Source organism: Panthera uncia, assembly GCF_023721935.1.
Source record: "Panthera uncia isolate 11264 chromosome D3 unlocalized genomic scaffold, Puncia_PCG_1.0 HiC_scaffold_8, whole genome shotgun sequence".
In the NCBI taxonomy this organism is placed as follows: Eukaryota; Metazoa; Chordata; class Mammalia; order Carnivora; family Felidae; genus Panthera; species Panthera uncia.
Window position 1 is genome coordinate 68,539,485 of NW_026057586.1, and position 24,734 is coordinate 68,564,218.

General features: G+C 46.3%; 1 protein-coding gene and 1 long non-coding RNA gene across 2 annotated transcripts in view; one reads left to right on the forward strand and one right to left on the reverse strand.

Moving 5' to 3' along the window:
• The window catches only part of ZNRF3 (zinc and ring finger 3), a 153,364-nt gene that overhangs the window by 106,770 nt on the left and 21,860 nt on the right, over positions 1-24,734 (forward strand). The gene's annotated exons all lie outside the window — the stretch shown is intronic.
• LOC125914502 (uncharacterized) overlaps positions 19,463-24,734 on the reverse strand; it is a 5,436-nt gene continuing 164 nt past the window's right edge. Inside the window, exons 2-3 of the long non-coding RNA XR_007455326.1 lie at positions 20,165-20,369; positions 19,463-19,924 (exon numbers count right to left, since the gene is read on the reverse strand). This is a non-coding gene — a long non-coding RNA (uncharacterized LOC125914502). The remainder of the gene's footprint in view (positions 19,925-20,164; positions 20,370-24,734) is intronic.

Genomic DNA, 24,734 nt, shown 5'->3' on the forward strand with positions numbered 1-24,734 from the left:
CTCAAAATTTATTTTGATGTGTAATATCAGGGAGTGGCTAAGTAGAGTCTCTCTCTCTCTCTCTGTCTCTCTCTCTCAAAGTTCTAACAACACCTTTTAAGTTATTTCCTTCATTTTATTTATCTTCCTCCTTGAAAAGAGTAATATACTCTGTTCTCCTGAATTCTATGGTAGGGTCATATCCTGCATTATCTACTGTCAAATAAATTCTTTATCCCATTTTGGGCCAGTGCCACGCTGTTTATTTTATGTATTTATGTATGTATGTATGTATGTATTTATTTATTTATTTATTTTTGGCGGGGGGGAGCATGCACATAAGTAGGGAGGGAGGGAGGGAGGGAGAGGGGGAGAGGAGAGGAGAGGAGAGGAGAGGAGAGAGAGAGAGAGAGAGAGAGAGAGAGAGAGAGAGACTCTGAAGCAGGCTCCACACCCAATGCAGAACCAACTGGGGCTCGATATCATGACCTTGAGATCATGACCTGAGCCAAAATCCAGAGCCGAATGCCTAACCCACTGAGCCACCCAGGCGCCCCTGCACATTATTTTCCATTGGCAAATGTGTACTATGGTTAATACCAACTACAAAACCTATTTCAACTTCAGATTGCCCAAGATTGTCTCACCACCAAACTTCCCTACCCATTTCTGTTCTGGAAATATGCATTTAGATGGATTTTGTACAGAAACAGAACAGAAACGACTGATGAGATTGTTCTCACGTGAAGGCTTAACCATTTTTTTAAGTGTACAGTTGTTTTTAGTATATTCATAGAATTGTGCAACCATTACTATCAACTTTTGTATTTTCATGTTCTTTATATACTACAGATCCAAGTCCCTTATCAATGTTTTCATCATCCCCTAAAGAAACCCTTTATCCTTTTGCAGTCATCTCCCTTTCCTTCTGGACGTTTCCCATCAGTGAAATCACACAATATGTGGTCTTTGGTGTCTTTATCGGTGAATAGACATTTAGATTGTTCTAACTCTTTGGTCATTAAGAATCATACTTTTGTGACCATTTGTGTACGAGAGTTTATGTAGACTTAGGTCTTCATTTCTTTCGGGTAAATAACTCAGAGTGGAATTGCTGGGTCATGTGGTAACTCTGTGTTTAACTTTTTGAGGAACTGCCATAGACCGTTTCCCAAAGTGGCCACACATTCTGCGTTATTACCAGCAGTGTGTGATTTCTCCACAGCCTAGCCAGGACTTGTTATTATCTGTCTTTTTGATTACAGTCATCCTAGTGGGTATGAAGTAGTATCTCATTGCGGTCTTGATTCGCATTTCCCCGATGGTGAATGATGTTGAGCGTCTTTTCACGTGCTTATTGAAAGTTTGTTTATCTTCTTTGGAGAAGTGTCTATCCAGATCCTTTGCCCATTGTTTAAAAATGGGTAATTTATCTATTATTGAGTTGTAAGAGTTCACTATATATCCTAGATACACATCCCTTATCAGATATATGGTTTCTAAATATTTTCTCCCATTCTGTGGGTTTTCTTTTTACTTTCTTGATGGTGGCCTTTGCTGTGCAAGAGTTTTCACAAAGCCCAGCTGATCTGTTTGGTTTTTGGTTTTTTTGTTTGTTTGTTTTTGGTTTTGTTTTTGTTTTTTTTGTTTTTTTTGTTTTTTTGGTTGCTTATGCTTTTAGTATCCTATCTAAGAAACCGTTGGAAGGAAGGCTCATTGTTTCACTTCATAGTTGTCCTTACTGTGGTATTTTACATGGTCATATACTTAAGGGCCTTCTGGGATTTGTCATAAAGAATTTATTCTCTCTTTCCCTCCTGAAGCTTAAAGTTAGCAGAAGGCCAGGAAGCATTGGTCTCTCTCTGTTGCTGGTCCTGCTTTCCCAGACACTTTGATTTTACCTGGGACATCTAAGCCACAACAGTCTCCACATACCCTATGGCAGCAGCATGATGGTGGGTGGCTAGGCATGTCAGCGATCAGAACTTCAGTTCCAGCTTAATAGCTGAATGGCTGGGTTGAAAATATGGAAAGACCACAGAGCTACTGCCCAGCGTCCTCCTTTTTTGTAGCTAATGATGGTTCTGGAAGACACTGGCCTGCCCCTTCCTGGAATCACAGCAAGTACCCATGAATGGGGATGTTCCTGCAGACCAGCCTTAGGGACCCAGTTCCTTATGGCTTTAAGATTATATTCTGGCAAGCCTAAGTAGGGAAGACAAGACAGTCTGTCAAAACAAAAGTAAGAGAGGTGCCATTTTTGAAATCTACGGAAAGGACGTAGGCGAGTGACAGCTGTCAGTAAGACTCCCACCCTGCTGTGCCTTTGAAAAGATAACAGCTCAGAAGTCCCGTTTTAGAATATTCAGTATCTAGCAAATGTTTCCAAAATAGTTTTCCTCTCAAACGTCTGCTGAGGAGCACCAGACTGAAAATAATTCCTCTCCTGGCTAGGCTCTTGTTCTCAGAAGGGGGTGTAGGTGCCTTTGGGGGTCACTGACCAGGATTCTCTACTCCTAAAAACAGCACCAACAGGCAGTGCAGGGAACCTTCTGTTGAGTTCTACCCATAAAGCACAGTCTATCTGGAAGGTCTGACTTCAGGCCACTCAGCCTTGGCAAGTGCGTGCTTCAGAGAGTGCCTGGCAGGACGGGAGCTGATAGGCGCACGAGGCAAGGGGAGACGCTTGTGCAGCGGCTTCACACTTACTGGAACTGAGACTAGTTACCCAAGTTCTTTTTTGTGATGCCAGAAGCACCAAGAAGAGACCAAAAAAATTTATAGTCATTCTGGGTCATTTACATCATCTGAAATTCATGGAACGCCCTGCAAATACTCTTCATTGTTTGAGCACGACATGTTTCCTGTCATGCAGCCTTCAGTCCTTCTGCTGATATTACTGTGTTGTTGGCTCTTATATCACGATTGCGATTAAAAAAAAACAAAAACCAAAAACAAGCGTAGCTGGCTAACACACAGAATTTTTACTTGGCATGGAAAGGGACGCTTCCTTAAAGGTCAAAATTGAATCAGTTTGTTTTGCAAAAGGATTACCTGTGGAATTGCTTTCAACTGTCCAGGCTGCCCCACAGACTGCACCCTACCCTCCCCCCAACTCCCCGCCAAAGACAAATGCAGTGACACTCATCTGTTAAGAAGCAGTTGTAAGGGGCGCCTGGGTGGCTCAGTTGGTTAAGCGTCCGACTTTGGCCCAGGTCACAATCTCACAGTTGTGAGTTTGAGCCCCGCATCAGGCTCTGTGCTGACAGCTCAGAGCCTGGAGCCTGCTTCGGATTCTGTGCCTCCCCCTCTGTCTGCCCCTCCCCCGCTCACCTCTGTCTCTCTTTCCCTCTCAAAAAGAAATAAACATTAAAAAATTAAAAAAAAAAAAAGCGGTTGTATTATTTAAAGCTGCATCTCTTACCAGGCCCCCACCCTCTTCATCCCTCTGTGTGCTCGTCGTCAGTGCTTAGGTTGGGCTCTCTTCTCTGAATAAGAGAAAATAAGAAAATTGCCTGTTTTAGGCAGTGCAGGTGTGTTTCAGAGATTTCGAGTTAAGAAGTCAAGTAAATATTTTGGCAGCCCAACAAAGGTAAGAAAGGGAGAATGCACCTAATGGGCTTCTCAAATTACAGGCCTGTCCAAACACTGTCTTCCTCAAGAGACACTGGTCAGGGCTGGAGGCTGCCTTTGCGGGGCGATGGCAGCAAGGCTCGGCCGAGAAGTGGGCTCGCTTCTGTCTCTGGTCCTGGCTGACCCTGTGCCAGATAGGACACTTGGACTTCGATCCAGCCCCACCCGAGAGTAAAGATATTTGTCAGTAAGTGGGAGATGTTCTCCTCCACAGATCCTAATGATGTTGCTTCCTCTTCTGGCTGAAGAATTCCCAGATAGCTTTTTCTCCCATTTTACTTTATTTTATTTTATTTTGTTTTATTTTTAAGTTTATTTATTTATTTTGAGAGAGAGAGAGAGAGAGAGAGCAGGGGAGGGGCAAAGAGAAAGGGAGAGAGAGAGAATCGCAAGCAGACTCTGCACCAGCAGCCACTGAGCCCAATGTGGGGCTCAAACTCACAAACTGTGAGATCATGACCCGAACCAAAACCAAGAGTCAGATGCTTAACTGACTGAGCCACCCAGGTGCCCCTTTTTCACCCCTTTAAAATTAGAACCCTGAAGAAATGGGGCACAGAATCTCGGACACCTGCTCCAGTGTAACTTCATCCATCTCTAGGCCTGGGAGACAGGCAGTTGTAAAAAGAGGGTCGAGAAGCAGCATGTCTCAGGGCTGCTAGTCTTTTGGGCTCAGGATCTGGGCATCCAAGTGCACCCCAAACCTGCCAGTCTGGGTGGCTTCCCCGTTGCCTGGTTTAAGACCAGAGACATCCCAGGAGGAGGGAGCTCTGACCTGCTAGTGGCGTGTCTCTGTTCAAGCTGTGCTTTGTGTCTCTTCTAACAGAAGGGCAGAGAGAAAAGCTGCCTCTCTTCCTTGCCCTCCCCCAGTGGCTTCCACTGGATCACCTTGGCAGGGCCTCATCCTAGGAGGGCGAGCAGGCGGGCAGGGAGGAGGGAGGAGGGTGGCGGCTGCACTGGCGGCTCCTTTGATCACCTCCCGCCCGGTTTCAGGCCCTGCCGCCAGCAGGCCAGCCAAAGGCCCGGCTCTACTGATCTGATGAGGTGCTGAATAGGACCCGAGGGGCAATGACGGGAGCGGGAAGAAAGCCCCGAATGAAAAGGAAACCCCGTGAACCTGCTCAGCTTCATTGGCCAGATTTCCCTACCAGGGAGCCGCTCAGTTCCTGCCAGCCCGGGCTGCCTGCCCCTCACCCTGCCCCCTCCTGTCTCTGCTTTTCAGACCCTGTGTGTGTTTTGTGTTTGAATCACGGCTGCTCTCCCTGGTTCTCAGGCTGGGAACCCACTGCGCCTGTTTCCATGGTCACTGGGAAGCTCTTAGCGCCATGTGCTTCAAAGGGAACCTTTCCCCTCGCTGCTGCCTGCCCCGGGCGGCCACACAATAAGCGGCTTCTCGGAGCCAGGCCTCTGACCCTTGCTTGCCAGGAGGAAAACCTTGCCTCTGCCGACCGTCACTGTGTTACTTCACAGAAATACCCCTCAGCAGAGTGCGTGGATGTGCACACACCATGGCCCGTGAGTCTCATATGTGCCCTTGCAGGTTTTGATGGGATATGGAGATTATAGTTTGCTAAGAGTTTGGGAGCCTTTCTGAAATTAAAGAAAAGAGCAAAGCCTATAAAGGAGAAGAGGTGGCCTCATTTGGGGTGGGAGAGGGGGAAAAAAGAGGAAGACTTGGATTGGGACAGGTAGTGGACCCGGACTTCATGTGGGACTTTCTCAGCCAGACTGAGGTCTTTGGGGCCAGCAGAGAATAAAATCGGGGCAGGTGGCACTGGCTTCCTCACCCTGGGGCTGGGTGGTGAGGGTATGTGTCCCCGTTTCCTGGGCCACGGATGCCTGAGGAGTGGCCCACTGGGCTTGAAGTTGGTTTTTGCTTGTTCATTGAACGGCGCAAAGGAATGAAGCTCCTCACATGTGACTGGAGAGAAAGAATCAGTGGTTTCGTGATCGTGGGGTGCTGCTGCATGATGATGCAGGAATTCAAAGGTGAATATTCTCTGAAGAGCTTATATTTTAGACGCCAGGCCAGCCCCCCTCACTTGGAGCTCAGGATGTTCAGTTCTGCCTTGGACTTACTGAACCACAGAGAGCATGGGTGGGAAACTGGATGTTTCTCGAACTCTCAGTTTCCTACCAATCTTCACCTTTTGTAATATTTTGGTCATATGCCCTCTTTTTCTTTTGCTCATTTTCCCCATCTGCAAAAACTCTGTTTCTTTCCTTTTTACAGAACTATCTGAAATTGTACCTCTCCCACTTGAGTGCTCAGACGACGAGGAAGGGCGTACGAGGATGGCACAATTTCTCTGTGTTCAAAAATGTCATCACTACCATGTCCCGGTTTGGTGGGCAGAGTCCATGCTCCAAATTGTATTGTTACCAGTGGGAGCTGAAGACCCTGAACTATTCAGAGACTGGCTAGGGCCCCACAGCCACACATTGGTTGTGGAATCCTGAGTCTGCTGATAGCTAGTGCTCTTCCTGGAAGTGATGGCTTCTCTTATTCCATGTTCTAAACTAACTCCTCCAGATTCTTTATCTGACCTGACATGCAGAAATTAATGGTTGCATGATTTACTTTGGCTCTTTTAGGTGTCAGGCGCATGTCTTGAAGAAACTAGGAAAGAGGGTTTACGATCTGGATTCATTTGAACCTTTTGAGTTTCAGGTCTTTCTTTTCTCCCCAGTGTCTAACCTGAACCCTGTCTAACTTGAACATGGCTCTTCAAGGCTAAAAAAAATGAGTACCCCTTTCTTTCTGTGTGTCTTCTGGACAAAACTAAATGGGGAGGGGCATGGGATGGACTGGGTGCCATCAAGATCCATGTGGGTGAAGAGTGCCTTGGTGATGGCCCTGGACTTGCATTTAGTGGTTCTTTGGAAGAAGGCTGTTGGTTTTTCATCAGTTACACCAGTGGCTATTCTTGTTGGCAGCTTTACTAGAAGGATTAAGAAGTCGGATGCCTCTCACCACTTGTAATTGATTCTCCAACTGAGTTCTGTTGTTTGTCCAATTGAGTTCTGTGGCTGTGATTATCTAGATGGTCAATCTTTTTTGTTAACCAAGAAAGTGTATTCAGTTGTTGAGCTATAGGGTTTGTAATTTAAAGTATGAGTATGTAGGTGATGTTAAATTTACCTGCTATTTCAGAAGTACAGCTACCTAAACACTTCTTTGCCCTGGTTGTCCTGGTCCCTTCATGTTCAGCAAGCAGCTGTGGCGTGTCCACAGTGCTCCACCCACCCTTTTAGGCACGGCAAGGCCATCACGGGGACAGAACCGGGATGGACTCCCCTCAGGTCTTGGCTTAAACATCACTTTCTCCCAGATTTCTTTCTGGACCAGTAGGGCGTTAGTGGGGAAGGCTTCTAAGAAGAGATGAAACAGAACCTTCAAGAACGGATGGGTTTGGGGTAAGGAAAGGATGGGTAGGAAATCACAAATGCAGGGCTAACAGGAACAGGAATAACGTATGGTGTATCCCAGGGCCAGTCAGAAAGAGTGGCCTCATGGTTTTAGCAGGCAGAAGACCCCCTTGGCAGACCCCCTTGGCCTCATGGTTTTAGCAGGCCTCATGGTTTTAGCAGGCAGAAGACCCCCTTGGCAGAGAAGGCATTTCCAGGGAGTCTTTCAAGAGGTGTGCAGAATAGGAGCGTTCAGTGGAGGGGAGGGGAGCATGTTCCCAGCAGAGGGAACAGGACGTACTGAGATCTAGAAGTAGATCACCAGTTTGGACATTTCTGTGATATTGTCATATTTTGCTGTTCGATGGCCATTTAAGTGAAAGAGAGGGATAAAACCTAGTGTTATTAGAGAAATTAAAATGTGAAATCTGAGAGAATTTTTACAGGAATGAGCTAAAGTTGGTACTTGGTAGAACTTGCCTAGTCAACATGAAACATAAACAGGACTCTAATTTTCCTTTGTGTGTTAATTCTTTTCATCCTGCATCCTACCCCCCCCCCCCCCCCCCGCCAAATTATGATTCAGTATAGATAACGAAAAGTTACCATTTTAACCATTTCTTTAAAAAAAATTTTTTTTTAATGTTTATTTATTTTTGAGAGAGACAGAGACAGAATGCAAGTGGGTTAGGGGCAGAGAGAGAGGGAGACACAGAATCGGAAGCAGGCTCAAACTCACGAGCCATGAGATCATGACCTGAGCCAAAGTTGGACGGCCAACCAACTGAGCTACCCAGGCGCCCCTTAACCATTTCTAAGTGTACAATTCTGTGGCATTAAGTATATTCATGTTGTTGTGCAACTATCACCACCATCCATCTCCTGAATTTTTTATCTTCTCCACCTGAAACTGCCCCCTTACACACACTAACTCCCCATTCCTCCTCCTGCAGCCCCTGGCACCCACTGTTCTCCTTTCTGTCTCTCTGAATTTGACTACTGTAGGTATCTCATCTAAGTGGAGTGGAATCATATAAAGGGGCACCTGGGTGGCTCAATTGGTTAAGCGACCAACTTCAGCTCAGGTCATGATCTCACGGTCCATGAGTTCAGGCCCCATGTCGGTCTCTGTGCTGACAGCTCAGAGCCTGGAGCCTGCTTCGGATTCTGTGTCTCCTGTTCTCTCTGCCCCTCCCCTGCTCCTACTCTGTCTCTCTTTCTCTCTGTGAAAAATAAACATTAAAAAAAAATTTTTTTAAGTGGAATCATGTATTTGTCCTTGTGTATGCTTTTCACTTAGCACAATGTCTTCAAGATTCACCCATGCTATAGCATGTATCAGGATTTCCTTTTTATGCTTGGATAATAGTCCGTTGTATGTATATACCACATTTGTTTCTGCTTTCATTCTTCGAGGGACATCTGAGTGGTTTCCACCTTTTATGACGGTGGACTTAGGTATACACATGTCTCTTCAAGGCCCTACTTTGAATATAGACCCAGAATTGGAATTGCTGGATCATATGGTAATTCCATGCTTGATGCATTGAAGAATCACCACACCATTTTCCACAAGAGTTGCACCATTTTACATTCCCACCAGCAATATACAAGGGTTTCAGTTTCTCCACATCCTATCAGCACTTATTGTTGTCTGAGTCTTTTGTTTTTAATAATCGCCATCTTAAGGGGATGAGGTGTTTTCTCCTTGAAGTTTGATTTGCATTTTCCTAATGACTGATGATGCTGAGCATATTTTCATGTGCTCATTGGCTATTTGTATAACTTCTGCAGAGAAGAACTATTCAGGTCCTTTGCCCATTTTTTAATCCAGTTGTTTGTTTTGTTGTTGTTGAGTTGTAGGAGTTCTTTATGTATTCTAGGTATTAATCCCTTTTTTGCTATATGATTTGCAGATATTTTCGCCTATTTTGTGAGTCCCCTTTCACTCTGGTAGTATCTTTTAATTAAAGCAAAAGTTTTTAATCTTGAGGAAACCCACTTTCTGTGTTTTTTCTTCTTTTGTTGCCTGTGCCTTTGGTGTCTCTTCTCTTTTTTGTGCTTGCTCCTTAATTCATCATCATGTAACATTTTTTACACATAGAAGGTTATACAAACATATCTTGCTACTCAGCCTTGGTTCGTGATTTACTCTTGTCCTGTGAATTCCAGAAGGGAACAGAAATCTTGCTTCTTGGGCCAGACTCTTGATGTGTGTGTTAGAAGATGTGCAGTTGTAGATACAGAGAATTGATAGGAACTGCACAGAAGGTGCCCTAGGCTGGCCGCAGGGGTCCAGCAAGCTGGCTACACTATTCTGTGGTGAACCTCTTGCAAATGGGGATCTCCTGTCCGCCTCCATGGCCAGCTGCCACCAGCCCCACGGTGTGAATGGCAAGGAAGTGGGGGCTGGCGGCTGGCTGGACTCCAGGATGCAGCCTTTGCTGGCGGAGAACCAAGACGGAGGGGGAAAAACACTCTTGTGTATGAGAGAAATAATGCTAGCTCCAAAACCTATAATTCCCAAGTTTAAAAAAAAAAAAAAAAAAAAGAAAGAAAGAAAGAAAAAGAGAAAGAAAAAAGATTTCTCAACTAAACTGTGCTTTTATCTTTGGGTTCTGAATGGGAGATTGTTCACCCAGCTAAGCTGGCTGCAGAAGCCAGGCCAGTTAAAACAATATGCAGGCAGCTCTACTCCAAGTAACCAGAAACTGTTGGCTCAGAGGAGCCCGAACCGAGGAACCAACCTGCTGGGAGAGGTTTTCCAAGTAACTCCAAGCAACGGCCTGAATGTAAATCCTCCTGCTGGGGAATGGCACTTTGGCAAATGAAGACCCTAATTAGAGATGGAAGGGTTTCTATTTTGTTTTTCTTTAATCCTTACCCTGGGGCCTTTGCAGGGCCGCCATGTCTCTGCTTGTGTGCAAAGAAATTTCCAGCTTCTCTTTGTAACAAGATCCTCTTTTGGGAAAGAAGCAACAAGCCGACAATGTGGGCCCACCACAGCCGGGGGACCCTGCCACCAGCTTAACCCAAAACAAAGAGCTTGGTCTGGGCCTGAGAGGCTGGGTCACCTGGATTGGCCGGTCTTTGAAGTTGTTGGCCAAGTTGGATCTCGTACTGCCCCCACCCCCACCTCCCACCCCATGAGACTCTTAAATCCATGCTTAGACTGCACATGAAGTTTCTTAAGTCCCAGAGGAGAACAGAAGTGTGAACAAAATGCAAAGCAGTTAAGGGAGAAGGGCAGCTCTGAGGCACCAAGGCCAAGGTCAGATTTGAAATGGGTGGCGGGTGCCTCTTATCTCTTCTGCCTTCCACATGTTCCTTTTCCTCGTTTGATCTAGGCAGTGAAGTGGAGGGGCCATGCTCTTTTTCAAACTGATCACCTGTCAGTTCCCCAGATATCCACAAGCATCACATATGTGGAGGACCTGCGTGCACCAGTTCAGTGTAGTTTAGCTTTGTTGTTGGGTTATCATTGACTTGCCCAGGTACCCTTTCAAGGGCTTAGAACTGATGCTCTCGCTCTTTTTGATTGCTCTTTGGTCCTAGAAAGGCAAGTGAGCAGTGTTCTCTGGGTCCAGAGTATCAGGCTGTCAGTAAATTATAGAACCGGTTTTAGACAACTCTGGATAACTAAAATGAGCACTACTGATGTCCCTTTTCAGCCTTTCAGGACAGTTGTTCCTTGAGGCAGCCGTCGCCCTTCCCGTGGTAAGCGTGGGAGGGAGGCGTGAGAATTTCGTCTGGCCAAGTACTCTATGCATTACTGTTACTGAGGGCTGTTAACTTCTTTGTCATGAAGTTCAGTGCTGGTACAGGACGCTCGTGCCTAAATGGCTTCAAGAATCTGTGAGGGGAAATTGCACATGTTTGAGTCACCTATAGGAAGGATGCTCCTCCTGAACCATTATGCTCCACGTTGAGCCCCAGGCTGGGCTTGTCCAGAGTCTTCTTTACTGTTTATGTTCCCAAGTCTGTGAGCTGGTTGATACTGTCAGATGAATGCACGGAATCTCAGAGGAAGAGACTTAGCCGCAGCCACCAAGTCTGTCCAGACCCCAAGTTAACTTCAGACCTGCTCTTCCCAGACCACCTTGTTTCTTCTTTCTCACTTCTTTCATCACTTCTGTCCTTTGAACAAAGAAGTTGAGCCTACAGGTGGTGGTTGTTCCATTTCTGCGTACGTGAAAGGGCAAGACTGAGAGACTCCTAACCAGTAGTCTACACCCGCCCCCTCCTGCCCCCCTGCCACTGGTGGGGAGCCACCCATTCCTGCTTGTCATGTGCCGGACGCGTGTGTCCGCTGCATTTCTTTCCCAGAAGTCCTCAGCTTGCTCATACTGTCTAAAGTTAGGTTTCAGGGAATCCCAAGATGTTTCTTTTTCAGCTCTGTGCTTGTGGTTAGGCCACTGCAGCCTGCTGGAGAAAAATGGCCCGATCTGTTTGCTGCCTGGCAAAACGAGGACCGTGAAGTGCTGTGACCCCACTGTTACTAACTGTCCCTGTTCCAATTCCTCCTTCTTGGTTTACTTTTCAGTGGTGCTTGGAGAAACTACTTAAAGGGCAGCTGGGTGGCTCAGTCAGTTAAGCGTCGGATTTGGCTCAGGTCATGGTCTCATGGTTCATGAGTTCGAGCCCTGCATCGACCCCGCTTCAAGTGAGCCCCACTTCTCTCTCTCTCTCTGTTTCTCCTTCTCTCTCTCTCTCTCCTTCCCTCTCTCTCTTCTTTCCTCTCTCTCTTCTTCCGTCTCTCTCTCTCTTCCTCCCTCTCTCTCTGCCTCTCCTGGGATTCTCTTTCTCTCTCTGCCCCTCGCTCACTTTCTCCCTCTCTGTCAAAACAAAAAACAAAAAACTAAAGTCATTGGGCAACAGGTAGATCCAGAAATAAAAAGAAAACTGAGTTTTTAGATGCCACGTTGATCCTTTTAAAAAGATAAGACCAAATAAAACCTTAACCATCATGTCCTTGATTTAGTCTGTTGTTCTTTGGGAAGGTGTGGTGCTTACATGGCAGAAGGTGATAGCAACTCTACCTTTGTTGTTCTGGCAGATCTTTGCCAGGTTATACTCATAGCTAATTTAAAGCTGTATCAAACTGAAAGGGCGCGGAGAGAGCTGATCATTTGCATGTCACCTCGTACTTGTACCTGAAGAACAACTTGGATCGTTGCCTGCTAAACTTGTAATGACAGTGAATTTGCAAAGGAACTCAGATGTCAAGAACTGAAATCTGTCACAGATTTTTAGATTGTAGGCCATAAGCATGATGGTATGGAGTAAATTGAATAATACTAGATTTATGGCAATGCTTCTTTACTACATTAGCATGAGGACCTCGGTGGGGCGGGCCTGGGGGGCCTGGATCAGAGCATACACCATTCTCTTCCATAAGCAACCACAGGCATTACAGAATTTTGATGGTAGTCTTTACTAGGACAGCCAAACATTGTTAATAATGTTAAGAATAGGGGCGCCTGGGTGGTTTATTCGGTTAGGCACCTGACTCTTGGTTTTGGCTCAGGTCATGATCTCACAGTTCATGGGTTTGAGCCCCATGTCGCGTTCCATTCTGATGGTGCAGAGCCTGCTTGGGATTTTCTCTCTCTCTCCCCCTCTCCTGCTCACTCTTTCTATCTCTCTCTCTCAAAATAAACAAACAAAAAAAAACTAAAAAAAAATAATGTTAAGAGTATCTCCATGCTCAGAAAAAAAAACCGTGCAAAAGTCTTAATTTTTGTTCCCTAAACATCTTTGCCCTATTTTTTTTTTTCTTCAGTGGTCATTTCCAGGTTGCTGTAAAGTCATATAGACACCCCGAGTGCTCCTGTGACAACAGTGAGGATCCAAGCCCAGATCTTGCCCCTAGGAAGAGCTGAGAAACGTCACTCTAATTACCACTGTTTTTTCCCACTTTTGGATTGTGCCTCCCCCTTCTTTTTAATATCCTTTGTTTTTGTTTTTGTTTTTTTTTAACAAGGCAATTAATAGTAGTGGCATCTTTGATGTCACTCAGTTATCTGAAATCATTTCCTAATGCCCTGCACGCCCTCAGCAGTTTCCCCCAGTAGCAGTAGCCGCTGGCCTGCTTTAGCCATGAGGCAGGCTGGGATGATGTGATTGCTGATGTTTATGGGATCCCTGAACCAAGGGCAGTTCAGCAGCAGCCGTGCCCAGAACTGCCCGTGGTGGGGATGAGAGCTTGCAGACCATCTTACTGCAGCCCTCTCACTTGACAAGAAGCAGAGATGCCCCAGGCTCCCGGCTGCGCAGGGAGTTCAGTGAGATCGATTCCAAGTAGCCCCTTTTTGTAGTTTAGCGTAGAACAGAATACATCTTTGGAATTCACTCATAATGTTCATTAGGCAGCTCCTATCTCCCAGGCTGTGTGCTGGATGTTGCTGATACAGGCGTGACACTGATAGACGAGTCCCCACCCTCGTGGAGCTCACAGTCAGAGAGGATGCAGAGGTAGCCAGCAAGTAATAAAATGGGGACCCTCAAGTCTTACAGAAAGTTAACTGCTTATTTTAGGTCTCTTGTTAAATATCATCTACTTGACTACTTTGTGACAAATGCTTTTAAACCCTCTGAAAGCTATGTAATATGCTGTGTGATGTAAAAGGATGTGTACGCAAAACCTTTATTCTAATAAGTGCCTAAAACTTACCATTTGATGTTTTTTTTTTTTAATGCTTAGTTGTAGCCTAAGAAATCTAAAGCATAATAAAAAAAAAATCCAAAGTGTAATCGCAATCGGGTTTTGAAGTATTGCTTCGGGTTGATATCCTTTCTTCCAGACTTGTTCTTTCCCTCTCCCAGTGGCTTTAAGAAGGGAAGGAAGGAAAGGGGGGTGGGAGGAACAACTGATTAAAACTAAACCTGGCTTGGCTGATAAGGGTTGCATCTTATACTCCGAACTAAATAATGTTGCAAGAGGTCAACTGATCAGTACTAAGTGATGTCTCTACTGGCAAAGGTCGTCGTCACAGTTCATGCAGATCTTCCCAGTGCATTGACCTCCTGTTTGCATGAAAACCTAGAGACTAGACCAACAAAGTGCCCTCCCAGCCCGTGACAGGTGCATTTGGGACAGTGAAGTGGTATTTGACCACCTAAGGAAGATGAACGTGTGGAGATAGGTTGTAATGCGTTAGAGAACTTTCTCTTTAGAAAAAAGTGAATCCGAAAACAAGGCTTTGCTAGGGCAAAGGGTGGGAGCTCTAGCAAATAAAAGGTTATACCAGAACCCACTTCCTGTGTTTGTTCTACTCAGTAAAGTCTTGGTAACACTGAATAATTACAGTAGGAAAAGCCTGAAATGAGGCCATCCTTCCACTTGTTCTGTGAAGGTTAATTTAAGGGACTTAAATTTAAGAGTTAATTTAATGAGACTTGAGATAGAGCTTGAAGTTAGGGATTTTTGTAAATTACCTGTTAGAGGCGATAGAAACAGAAGTGTATTTGTTCCTTAATATGAGAGTGACCTCTTAGTATTTAAGAGTGATTACTGATTAACCAGGGAGTTTCAAATGAGATGTTTACATATTCTGATTTAAAGAGTTTGTCCCGTCTGAGCGAGGGCTGGCTCAGGTTGTGGTGAGCAGAGAGCGGAGTGGGGCTGCTGTATCAGAGCATTGTGACTTCAGCTGGAGAAACTTCCTTCCCGTGTGAAGCTCCCCATAGCGTCCTCGGGGGTGTGCCCAGTGCGGGGCAGTAAGGCCACCTCTGCCACACGTTTTCATCTAAGAGACTTGAAATGGGAAAGGCAACCAACACCTAGAAAGAAAGGGGGTCTGACCCCTTTATTCTAAACAAACCGAGACAGTGGTGCTTTGCCCCCATAGATGATCTTTGCGGCCGAGCTGATGAGTGGCAGAGACAGACTCAGCCCCGCCTCTGGAGCCCACTCATTTATTTCCATTCCTGAAGGTGGGGCGTTTTCCAGGCAGAGATCTGTGGGTTTGCTGGAGACCGAAGAGGTGAGGCATTGGCTATTCAGAGTACACCTGCTCTGTGTTCGAAGTATAAATCAGTTGCCAACACTTCAGTTGGAAGGTTTAAAAATCCACATTTCTACCTCCTCTTGGAAAGTCAGAAGACCTGGCAGCACTGGTGCCCCACTCCTCTGGTGAAGACGGCCTGAGCCGTGTGCCAGCTGCTCCCATCAGACAGGCGTGTGTGGTCTCGCCTGCCACAGACCCCACCGTGCTGCTGTTCCCCTCATACCACGGCAGCATATCCACGGCCATCGGTCTTATGCCTGGCCTCCGTGGGCAGAGTTTGTGATCTCCATCGTACGATCTTAAGCTGCTGGTAGAGTACCACCACCGGGGTTGTCTCTGGAAGGCTGAGTGAATCAAGTGTGAGCACAGATCAATGTTGTCTGACAGTCAAACAATAAATACGAAGAATGATCCCAAATGGGTTGGATTAGCAGGCTTTTATGCCTCTGATTTGTGTCAAGCACTGTAAGACCAAAGTAGGGTAACCATATTGTCATTCAAAGTTAGCACACGTTTGAGAATGGAAAGGGGATGCCGTGATTTTTCGTTATGGTAAGAAAACAAGGGTAGAGCAGGGCTTTCCTGTGCACGTGGCCATCTTAGGCCTATGGGACGTGAAAACAGGATGCTTATATTCCCATCAACCAGGGGGAGTGAAGTGAGGGTTCATAAGAGGGGCTCACATGGAGGCTACAGTGGTATAGAGATGGTTCTGGAGAACTTGGGCAAGGCTGTGCACAGAAAGGAGGCTTTTAGGTGGGTCCTTGCATGAGAAGGGCGTTGAGAGGTAAAGAAAGGTCCGGGAGAGCAATTAAGGTAAAAGCAAAAAGGTTATTGGGTGTCTTGATTTTTCAGAAATAGGCAACTGTGTGGCTGGAGCACACAGTGCTTGGAGGCAGGCAGTGGGAGAGGGGTTAGGCCAGGTCGACTGTGTCTAAACTAAGCTGATTCTTGGACATTAAGGTAAGGAGTTGGGACTTGACTCTGAAAAAGGCAAGAAGGTAACTCTTGGCATTATGTATGGGACGGACTGGAAAAAAGACTGGAAACAGGGAGGTGAAAGGAGGGAGCCTACTTGCGGGTCATCTGTGGAGGGTGGATCTGAGCGACCTGGATGTGGAGGGGGCAAAGAAGGGTCTGGGATCCCATGATGACAGTTCCGTTAGTGTGAGTCAAGTGGTGCAGGTTTGAGAAAAACTTGGGGACCGGTTTCAACTGTGCTGAATTGGAGTCCTGGAATTCAAGAAAAGGGTCAGGATTGGAGATGACGTTTGTGAAGCCATTAGGTGGGAGTGTAGGTTCAAACCAAGAGCCTGAGTGAGCTTGTTTAGGAAGAGAGTGGACTAGGAAAAGGGGGCCAGCACACGACTCCAAGGAAAACTTAAAGTAAGGGATGAGGAGGGGGGGAAATCAAAAAAAGAGACTGAGGAGGAGTTGAGAGAAGTGTATATATAAGCAGGATCTTAGTGTCTGGAAATTTCCAGAGGCAAGCAGGGACCATGTCAGCAAATGGAACCTGGATATAGAGAAGGAGAAGCAGGCTCACGAGCACAAGTCCACGTCAACAGGGTTGTGGAACGGCACGGAGGACAGCCTGGGTGAGGTGACATGACCCTGTGGAGCATTCATTCAGCACAGGTATGTTGTCTGAGTTTGGCTGCGTAACAAACTACCCTGAAGCTTAGTGTCTTAAAAGCAGCAATCATTTTCATTTGTTCTTGATTCTGTGGGTCAGCTGAGCAGTTCTTCTGGTCTGAGCCAGTTTGCTCACTCTCTGGTCTGCTCGTGGCTCATTAGGGCCTCACTTGGAATAGTTGTGCCCTCGTGACATGTGGTCTCTCCTCACCGAGGAGGCTAGCTCAGACTTCTTCGCATGATAGTCTAAGGGTTTCCAGCAGCAAAAGAGGGCAAGCCCCAGGCACAGGCACTTACCAAACCTCTGCATGCATCAGGTTTGCTAATGAACCATTGGGCAAAGCAAATCACATGACCAAACCCAGATTCAAGGACCAAAAAAGATGCTCCACTTTTTCTTTTTCTTTCTTTCTTTTTTTTTTTTTTAAGTTTATTTATTTGAGAGAGAGAGGGATCAGGGGAGGGGCAGTAAAAGAGAATCCCAAGCTCTGTACTGTCCATGCAGAGCCCGATGTGGGGCTTGAACCCATGAATCATGTGATCATGACAGCCGAAGTCTAGAGTCAGACATTTAACCCACAGCCACCCAGTGACCCCAAATAAGCTCCACCTCTTGAAAGGAGAAGTATTGTGGCCATTTTTTTCAGTCTACCCTGACAGGTGTGAATTTCTTGTAACTCTTGGCAGGAGGAGCTATTTGATACTTTGGTGTAACTCTCCATTGAGCCAGGAAGGATTGAAGATCACAGTGGAGCAGTTTAAATTCTGATGACCCATCTAATTATGGAGGATATTTGTTTCAGTTCAGCTCCAAACGAAAGCCCAAGTGGAGGGGAAAACAATGACACTCGTATTCATGGCATCAAGCTAAATAAAGCAATTACTAAAGACAGTTCATGTACCCGGTTCAAAACTCAAACATAAGTTCCCTCTCTCAAAGCAGCTTTGTCCAGGGGCGCCTGGGGGGCTCAGTCGGTTGAGCGTCGGACTTCGGCTCAGCTCATGATCTCACGGTTCGTGGGTTCGGGCCCCGCGTTGGTCTCTGTGCTGGCAGCTCGGAGCCTGGAGCCTGCTTTGGATTCTGTGTCTCCCTCTGTCTCTGACCTTAACTCACTTGCATTCTGTCTCTGCCTCTCTCAAAAATAAATAAACATTGAAAAAATATTAAAAAAAAAAAAAAAAAAAGAAGCAGCCTTTGTCCGATTGGCAACAACCAACACCTTTTAGTGCTGTTACTCATTTAGGACTAGATCATTGAACAGTAATCACAGCTGCCATTGGCACCTGCCATGTGCCCAAATTATGCCAAGCGCTTTATACCTCTGAACTATTTGATCCCTTCAACAACCTAATAAAGTCCTACCACTGTTCCAGTTCTACAGATCAGGAAACTGAGGATCAGATATGAAGTGACTTGCCTAAGGGCATCAATTTAGTAAGAGAACTGTGAATTTAAAAAAAAAAGCCCTCAGGCCACTGGTTCCCCCAACTGTGGGCAGCAGTAGCAACTTCAGAGAGAGAGAGAGAGAGAGAGACACACACACACACACACACACACACACACACACACGCAGTCCTGATCATCTTTGTGTTAAGGTAATTTTCTCTCATGGATACTGACCTGGGATCTGCCTGCTTCCCAGAGTCCATGCGGGCACTGTGCTATCAGTCTCCCTTTCCCATTCACCCAGCTTCGAGGGGGATTGGTTTTAGAATACTGAAGACAGTTTTAGAGTATCAGAAGGAGGTATTATCTGCCTCAGTCTGGATAGTTTTTTAGACCAGCGTTAGAATTTACCTATATTAGCTAAAATTACCAGCATCACGTGGTAAAGAGTTCTTTGTGTCATTAAAATTTTACTTTTAAGAAGTTAGAGGAATCATGGGAAAAAATATCTGTGGATTCTTCCCCCCATCTGTTTTTTTTTTTAAGTTCTATATTGAAGTATAATAGACCTGGAATAAGCAGGACATATTTAAAGTATATAGTTTGAGGGGCACCTACCAGGGTGGCTCAGTCAGCTAAGCGTCTGACTTCCGCTCAGGTCATGATCTCACGGTTCCTGAGTTCAAGCCCCACACTGGGCTCTCTGCTGTCAGCAAGGAGCCCACTTCGGATTCTCTGTCCCCCACCCCCGCTCATGCTCTCACTCCCTGTCTCTCAAAAATAAATAAACCTTAAAAAAATAATAAAGTGTAGGGGCGCCTGGGTGGCTCAGTCAGTTAAGCGTCCGACTCTTGGTTTCAGCTCAGGTCACGATCTCACGGTTTGTGAGTACAAGCCCCATATCCTGCTCCACGCTGACAGTGCAGAGTCTGCTTGGGATTCTGTCTCTCTCTCTCTCTCTGCCCCTGCCCTGCTCATGCTCTCTTTCTCTCTGTCTCTCTCAAAATAAATAAACTTAAAAAATGGATGTTATAAATTCTTGATAAAAAAATAATAAAGTGTATAATTTGATAAGTTTTCACATACACACACACCCCTGTCATGAAACCATCACCACAGTCAATGTACTCTATCATTCCAAAAAGCTCCCTCCTGCCCCTTTGGAGGCCCTCCCACCCCTCCCCTTTGTTCCTCCCCAATCCCCAGGTAACCATTATTTGCTTTCTCCTACTGTAGATTAGTTTGACTTTTATAGAGTTTTATATGAATGCACTCATGCAAATATGTACTCTTTAACCTCATTTCTTTCACTCATCATAATTACTTTGAGATTTATTCGTGTTGGTTGTATGTATCTGTTTATTCCTTCCCATCACTTTTTAAATTCTAAATGAGAAAAGGGCACACTGCCTTTTTTTTTTTTTTTTTTTTTTTAACTCTGAACTTGGGCCAGGACTATTGAAGTTACCTACAAAATTGTACATTAACCAACCAATGCCAGTGACGAGTTAATCTGTAACTTCATCTGTTAGATGTTAACGTGACCCCCCAACCTAACCTCCTCTTGACTGTCAGGCCCTGATCCTGGGCACACTTTCTCTCCAAGCTGGGACCCAAGTAGGGTTTGGGGCTTGGGGACGCTGAATATCTCTTAGTCTTGGCTGGTCCTGGTCTATCATCGTATCTTAATGTAGCATATCTGCATGACATCACGAGAATGGGGCTATCTGTATGTGTGGTGTGAACAGCACAGTCACAGGGGCTGGGTGCTCTGTGCCACTCTGTGTTTTAGAAGTTTGAGTTAGGCAGATGTCCTAATCCCAGCATAGCGGGGAACACTTAGGGGCTTCTGTTATTATTCAAAAGGACTCACCTGGGGGCGCCTGGGTGGCTCAGTCGGTTAAGCGGCCGACTTTGGCTCAGGTCATGATCTCGCGGTCCGTGAGTTCGAGCCCCGCATCGGGCTCTGTGCTGACAGCTCGGAGCCTGGAGCCTGTTTCAGATTCTGTGTCTCCCTCTCTCTGACCCTCCCCCATTCATGCTTTGTCTCTCTCTGTCTCAAAAATAAATAAACGTTTAAAAAAACAAAACAAAACAAAACAAAAGGACTCACCTGGACAGTGAACTCAGTACATTTGGAATTATCTGAATTTATACTTCTTTTCAAGATTCCGCCTCCTTTCTAAACTCCTGTACACCTGTCTGCTAGCAAGTCCATTATAATCAAGCCTTCTTCCTTTCACAGGTCAGTTTTTTAATAATCCTCTCCGTAAATGCTTGGCTTCAGATCTCTCGGCACAGGAATATTCTAGTAACAACTGCTTAAAATAATACGCAAAATATTTATGTTCTTAGTAATGGGTGCTAGTTAAATATATCTTTCCGTTATTTTTGGAAAACTAACATTGGATGCCCCTAAGTTTTGATTTTTCCCCAAAAAGAAAAACTTGGACATGGCAAAACTTAATGGACGCTAAAGAAGTATGGGGCAGGGTTGACAGGATGCAGTCGGCTCTAAGTTGAACGCCCTCCACTGCTGCCAGCATTCTCTGACCTCGGGAAGTCACTGCATCCTTTGCAAATCGAGGATGTGGGACTAGGTGCTCTTTAATCCCATTCCAGGACTGAGAGGCACTTAATCGATTCCGATGGACCATAGTCGAGGTCACTGTTGCCTAACAGGCCCCCTCTGTCCCTCTGCATGAGGACTGCAGTGACTCTTCAGCTGGGCCTCATTGGCTTCGGGGGCCAGGAAGCAGGCTCGCTCTCTCTCTCTCTGGATTTGGCTCACTGGTCTTTTCGAACGTCCCAGACGCTGGAGGGTATGCAGTTGGACTTGTTTAGCCTCAGAATGATGCCAGCCGGTCCCCCGTGCCTGCCATAGTTGGGCTCCTCTCGAGCCAACACTGCCATATTCTGTAACAATCTGCTTGTTTGGGGGGTTACGGAGCACTTGCCGTTTTAGCTCTCTCCACTCCCCCAGAAACCAGACTGCCAAACTCCTGGATCATAAAACAAAGCGTAAGCACCTGGATCATGACCCAGCTCTTTTCCTGTTCTTCTTTTGAGACTTCCCCAACAGGAAAGGCTCTGGGTAATTGATAGAGATTATCCCTGATTCCCTTAATGTAACCTTTTTACTCTTTCCTTTTCCTGGGATTAAGCTGTTCCTTTGCAAGAAGTCCTTTTCTTAATGACACAGTCATAGACCTGTTATTGACCAAAGGAAGCGATCCAGCCCAACTCCACCTTCTGTGGCTCATGGTCCCTTTCTCCTCTTTCATCCTAAGGACTTTTAAAGTCTTTAACTGGGTTTTTCAGTTTTCTGCACTGTTAAAGTTTATCCAACTATACTTTAAAACTAATCTGCTTTCTTGAAACAATAATTGCCCCTATATTTATAGTTGGATATGAGTGTTCGTATGGAATAGATGTTCTAGAATTTGCTGCGCGAGGGTTCTGAGGCAGCGTGCCGGCACTGCTGAGGTGTGCCGTCCACCGAGTGGTAAGTGAGGTCTGACATAAAGTGGAGACACGAGGACCCTGTCAGCAGGCACCGTTTTTCCTCCTCCTCCTCCTCCTCCTCCTCCTCCTCCTCCTCTCTCTTTTCTTCCATTCAAGGAGTATTTCTTGCTGTGCATACGGGTCCCTAGTGTGATTAGTGGCTCTCCTTGAGAAGAAGGACTAGATCTCTTAGGATGGCTCTTTTCAGCATACGATGGTACCATTATGGTAGGGGTTCAACAAGTATGTGTTAAATTAATAAACCGTAGGAAAGACAGTCACATTAGGTTTTTTGTCTGGAAGTACCTAGCCACCCAAATGAACCTTATTTGCAGGGGTCAGGGAACCCTTTCCAGAGAAAATGGAATTTTGGTCAGTGATCCAGAAGTGTTAGTAAACCATAGGGGCTGTGTGTGAATGCTGTGTTGTATACCAGAAACTAACCTGGGGGCATGCTGACTGCCACCGAGAGAAAGGCTAGTTAATAAATGGTGGCCAGTGTTTACACTGTGGCCTTGTGCGTGGACTGTAATGTATAATCCCCATGTAACCAAGCATTGCCTTTTGTGAACCTCTTCCCTTCTTGGTCCTTGGTGTATCTGTAGGGTCTGCGAGCCTCAGCCAGCACCTTGTGTGCCCAGCTCCTGGCCAGCCTTCCCTTCTTCATTTGGGCAGCTTGGTCTCCATGAAGTACTTCCTGACCACACCAGCCCCATTACATCCACATCCACATCCACATCCAAGCTCATCTATTCCAGACCTGATTTGAGCACCCTTCAAGGTGGCCCCACACTGTTGAGCTCTGGATTCATTTGTTTCCCTTGCTAGAAACGGGGTAGCTCCATTTCTCTAAGCTCTGCACAGGCAAGGACTGCGCTCCCCATATTGCTTTGTAGCCCAGAGGGACGTGGATGGGACTTCAAACAGGAAGCAGGAAGTACTATAGCTGCTGCCCCTGGGGGGTGCCCAACAGCATCTTTTCCCTTCACCTCTTGTCCGTTCTTGGCCTGAGAAAGGCCACCTTGGTGCCTGGGTCAGCTTTTCTCCTTCCCCTTCCATCATCACCACCATTGTGGTGACTTAAGCACCAGGACTAGAATGCATTTGGAAGAAATAAGAGTATAGTTTTCATGGCCTTCAGCTTGTTGGCCTATAGAGATGTGACTATAGGACTTGTTCTTTTATTCAGACATTAAGACAAGGCCTTCCTGGGTTTAACTCCTGTTATGTTTTACAGACTAACCCGTGATCTCAGCTGGTACATCTGGTATCTCCTCTCCACACTCCAGTCCGTGTCACTAGAATTGTTCCTAATAGCAAATGCTGTCATCATTTACTGGCAGAGACGTGGATGTTAGCTGGGCAGTTGGCATCCAAGTTCTGTGACTTGGCTAACTCAGCCCAGAGTGTGTTTGAGGGCTTCAGTTCAAGAAAGGATGTGTTTTGTGAAGAAAAATGGGACTTCAACTTGAAAATGGTGTCCCTGGAATTCATATCTTTCAGAACTTTTGTCATGCTGTTATCTCAGAGGACACTTCTGGAACTTGCATTCTGTGGCTCTGTCCTGCCAGGGGGTAGACACCCCTGTTTGAGGTCCTGGGACCCCTGTGGAGTAGAAGCCAAAGGTCTGGACCTAAGGAGCTAGGAGAACCTCTACTGTGAACCCCAAAAGCTTGCCCCATATGGGATAGAGACTGGCTCTTGTGCCCACGGTCCCCTCCCCACAGCATTTGCTGCCTGCCGGATTCCAGGTGCCAGTCTAGGGGCTTGTGATAGTCACCGCCTCTGAGACCTTTGACTGTGAAGGACCCAGACTTCTGCGTTGGGGGAGGGAGGTCTCATTCCCAGAGCCAGATCACAGGAAGCTCAATTGTTGATTACCTTGAAGTACATTCTTCTTGTTAAGTCTGAGGTAAAATAGCGTGAGTGGGTTTCTAGAAACCAAATAGTATAACTGAGAAAGGAATCTGGCAGTTCTGGGAGGGAATGATGAGTTGGAGTTAAGCACACTCCCTGCCACCCTCTCTCCTCTGAGCTCCTTAGGGTCTTGGTCCCTGTGGTTATTTATCTTAGCTATGCCTACAGATCAACCCAGAGAGCTTTCAAACCTCCGGAGGCCAGGTCCACCTCCAGCCCAGTGCCCCTCAGTCTCTGGGGAGGGCTGGGCCCCGGTATTTTTAAATAGCTCCCCAGGATATCCCAGTATGCCTCTGGGCGTCTGACCGCCTTCCGCCTGCTTTGTGCCATGGCATCATTTCTTGCCCCCAACTGTGACGTTCCTGTGTGTATGTGATGCGCGGCAGAGACACATCGACTTCCAGAACCTTTCAAAGGTGGAGTCTCTGTGACTCCGCCTGCCGCTCTGTGTGGGAACTGGGCTCTCTCTCCTGGAGAGAAGAATCCTGTATGCAAACAGTCAAGGGAGGGGCCAGGTGCCCACAGGAGATACACATAGTGCATGCGTCTCAGCACTTGCCAGTCGACTGGCATCTTCTCATCTAGTCTCCTGACCTCTCTCAACAATCGTGAGAATACGTCCTGTTAGCATGATCCGCATTGAACAGATGGAGGAAGCACAGAAAGGTTGTCAAGTCTGCCCGCAGTCACAGCGCTGGCAAGGTGAGCCAGGATTTCAGCCCGAGCTGTGTGAGGTGACAGCTCCTCCCCCTGCCCTTGCCCCTTCCCTGATCCCATTCACGGGTCACCTTCAGGCTGTGTTCTTCCTCCTGGCCACCTTCGGTGGGGGTGTCATCAAACTGACTGCCCCCAGATAAGACTGGTGTGACTCAGGGTGAGGGGGTTGGGACTCTGCCCTTCTCTAGAGAGAGGGGTTTGGTTCTCTTGCTGTTGTAAGTGATTCTGGTGTGAAGTTGAGAGACAGTGGAGCCATATCATTCCTAAATTCTGCTGATACCAAGTCACAGATTCAAGGACACAATGTGACAGGGCATATGGGGAACCATTTTGGAACCACCTTGGTAGATCTTTAAGAAGTGTACAGAGTAAAAGTTGTATTGTTTGGGAGCTCGCGTTGACTAGAATGGCAATAAGAAATAGCCCCTCTGAGAAAAAAAAAACATGAGCTTTCAAGCAGCTAACCCTGTACAACAGTAGAATTTTCCACCCTGCCACCTCTCTTTACGTTGACTATATGAGCTGCATGACATTTGTAAAGAGAG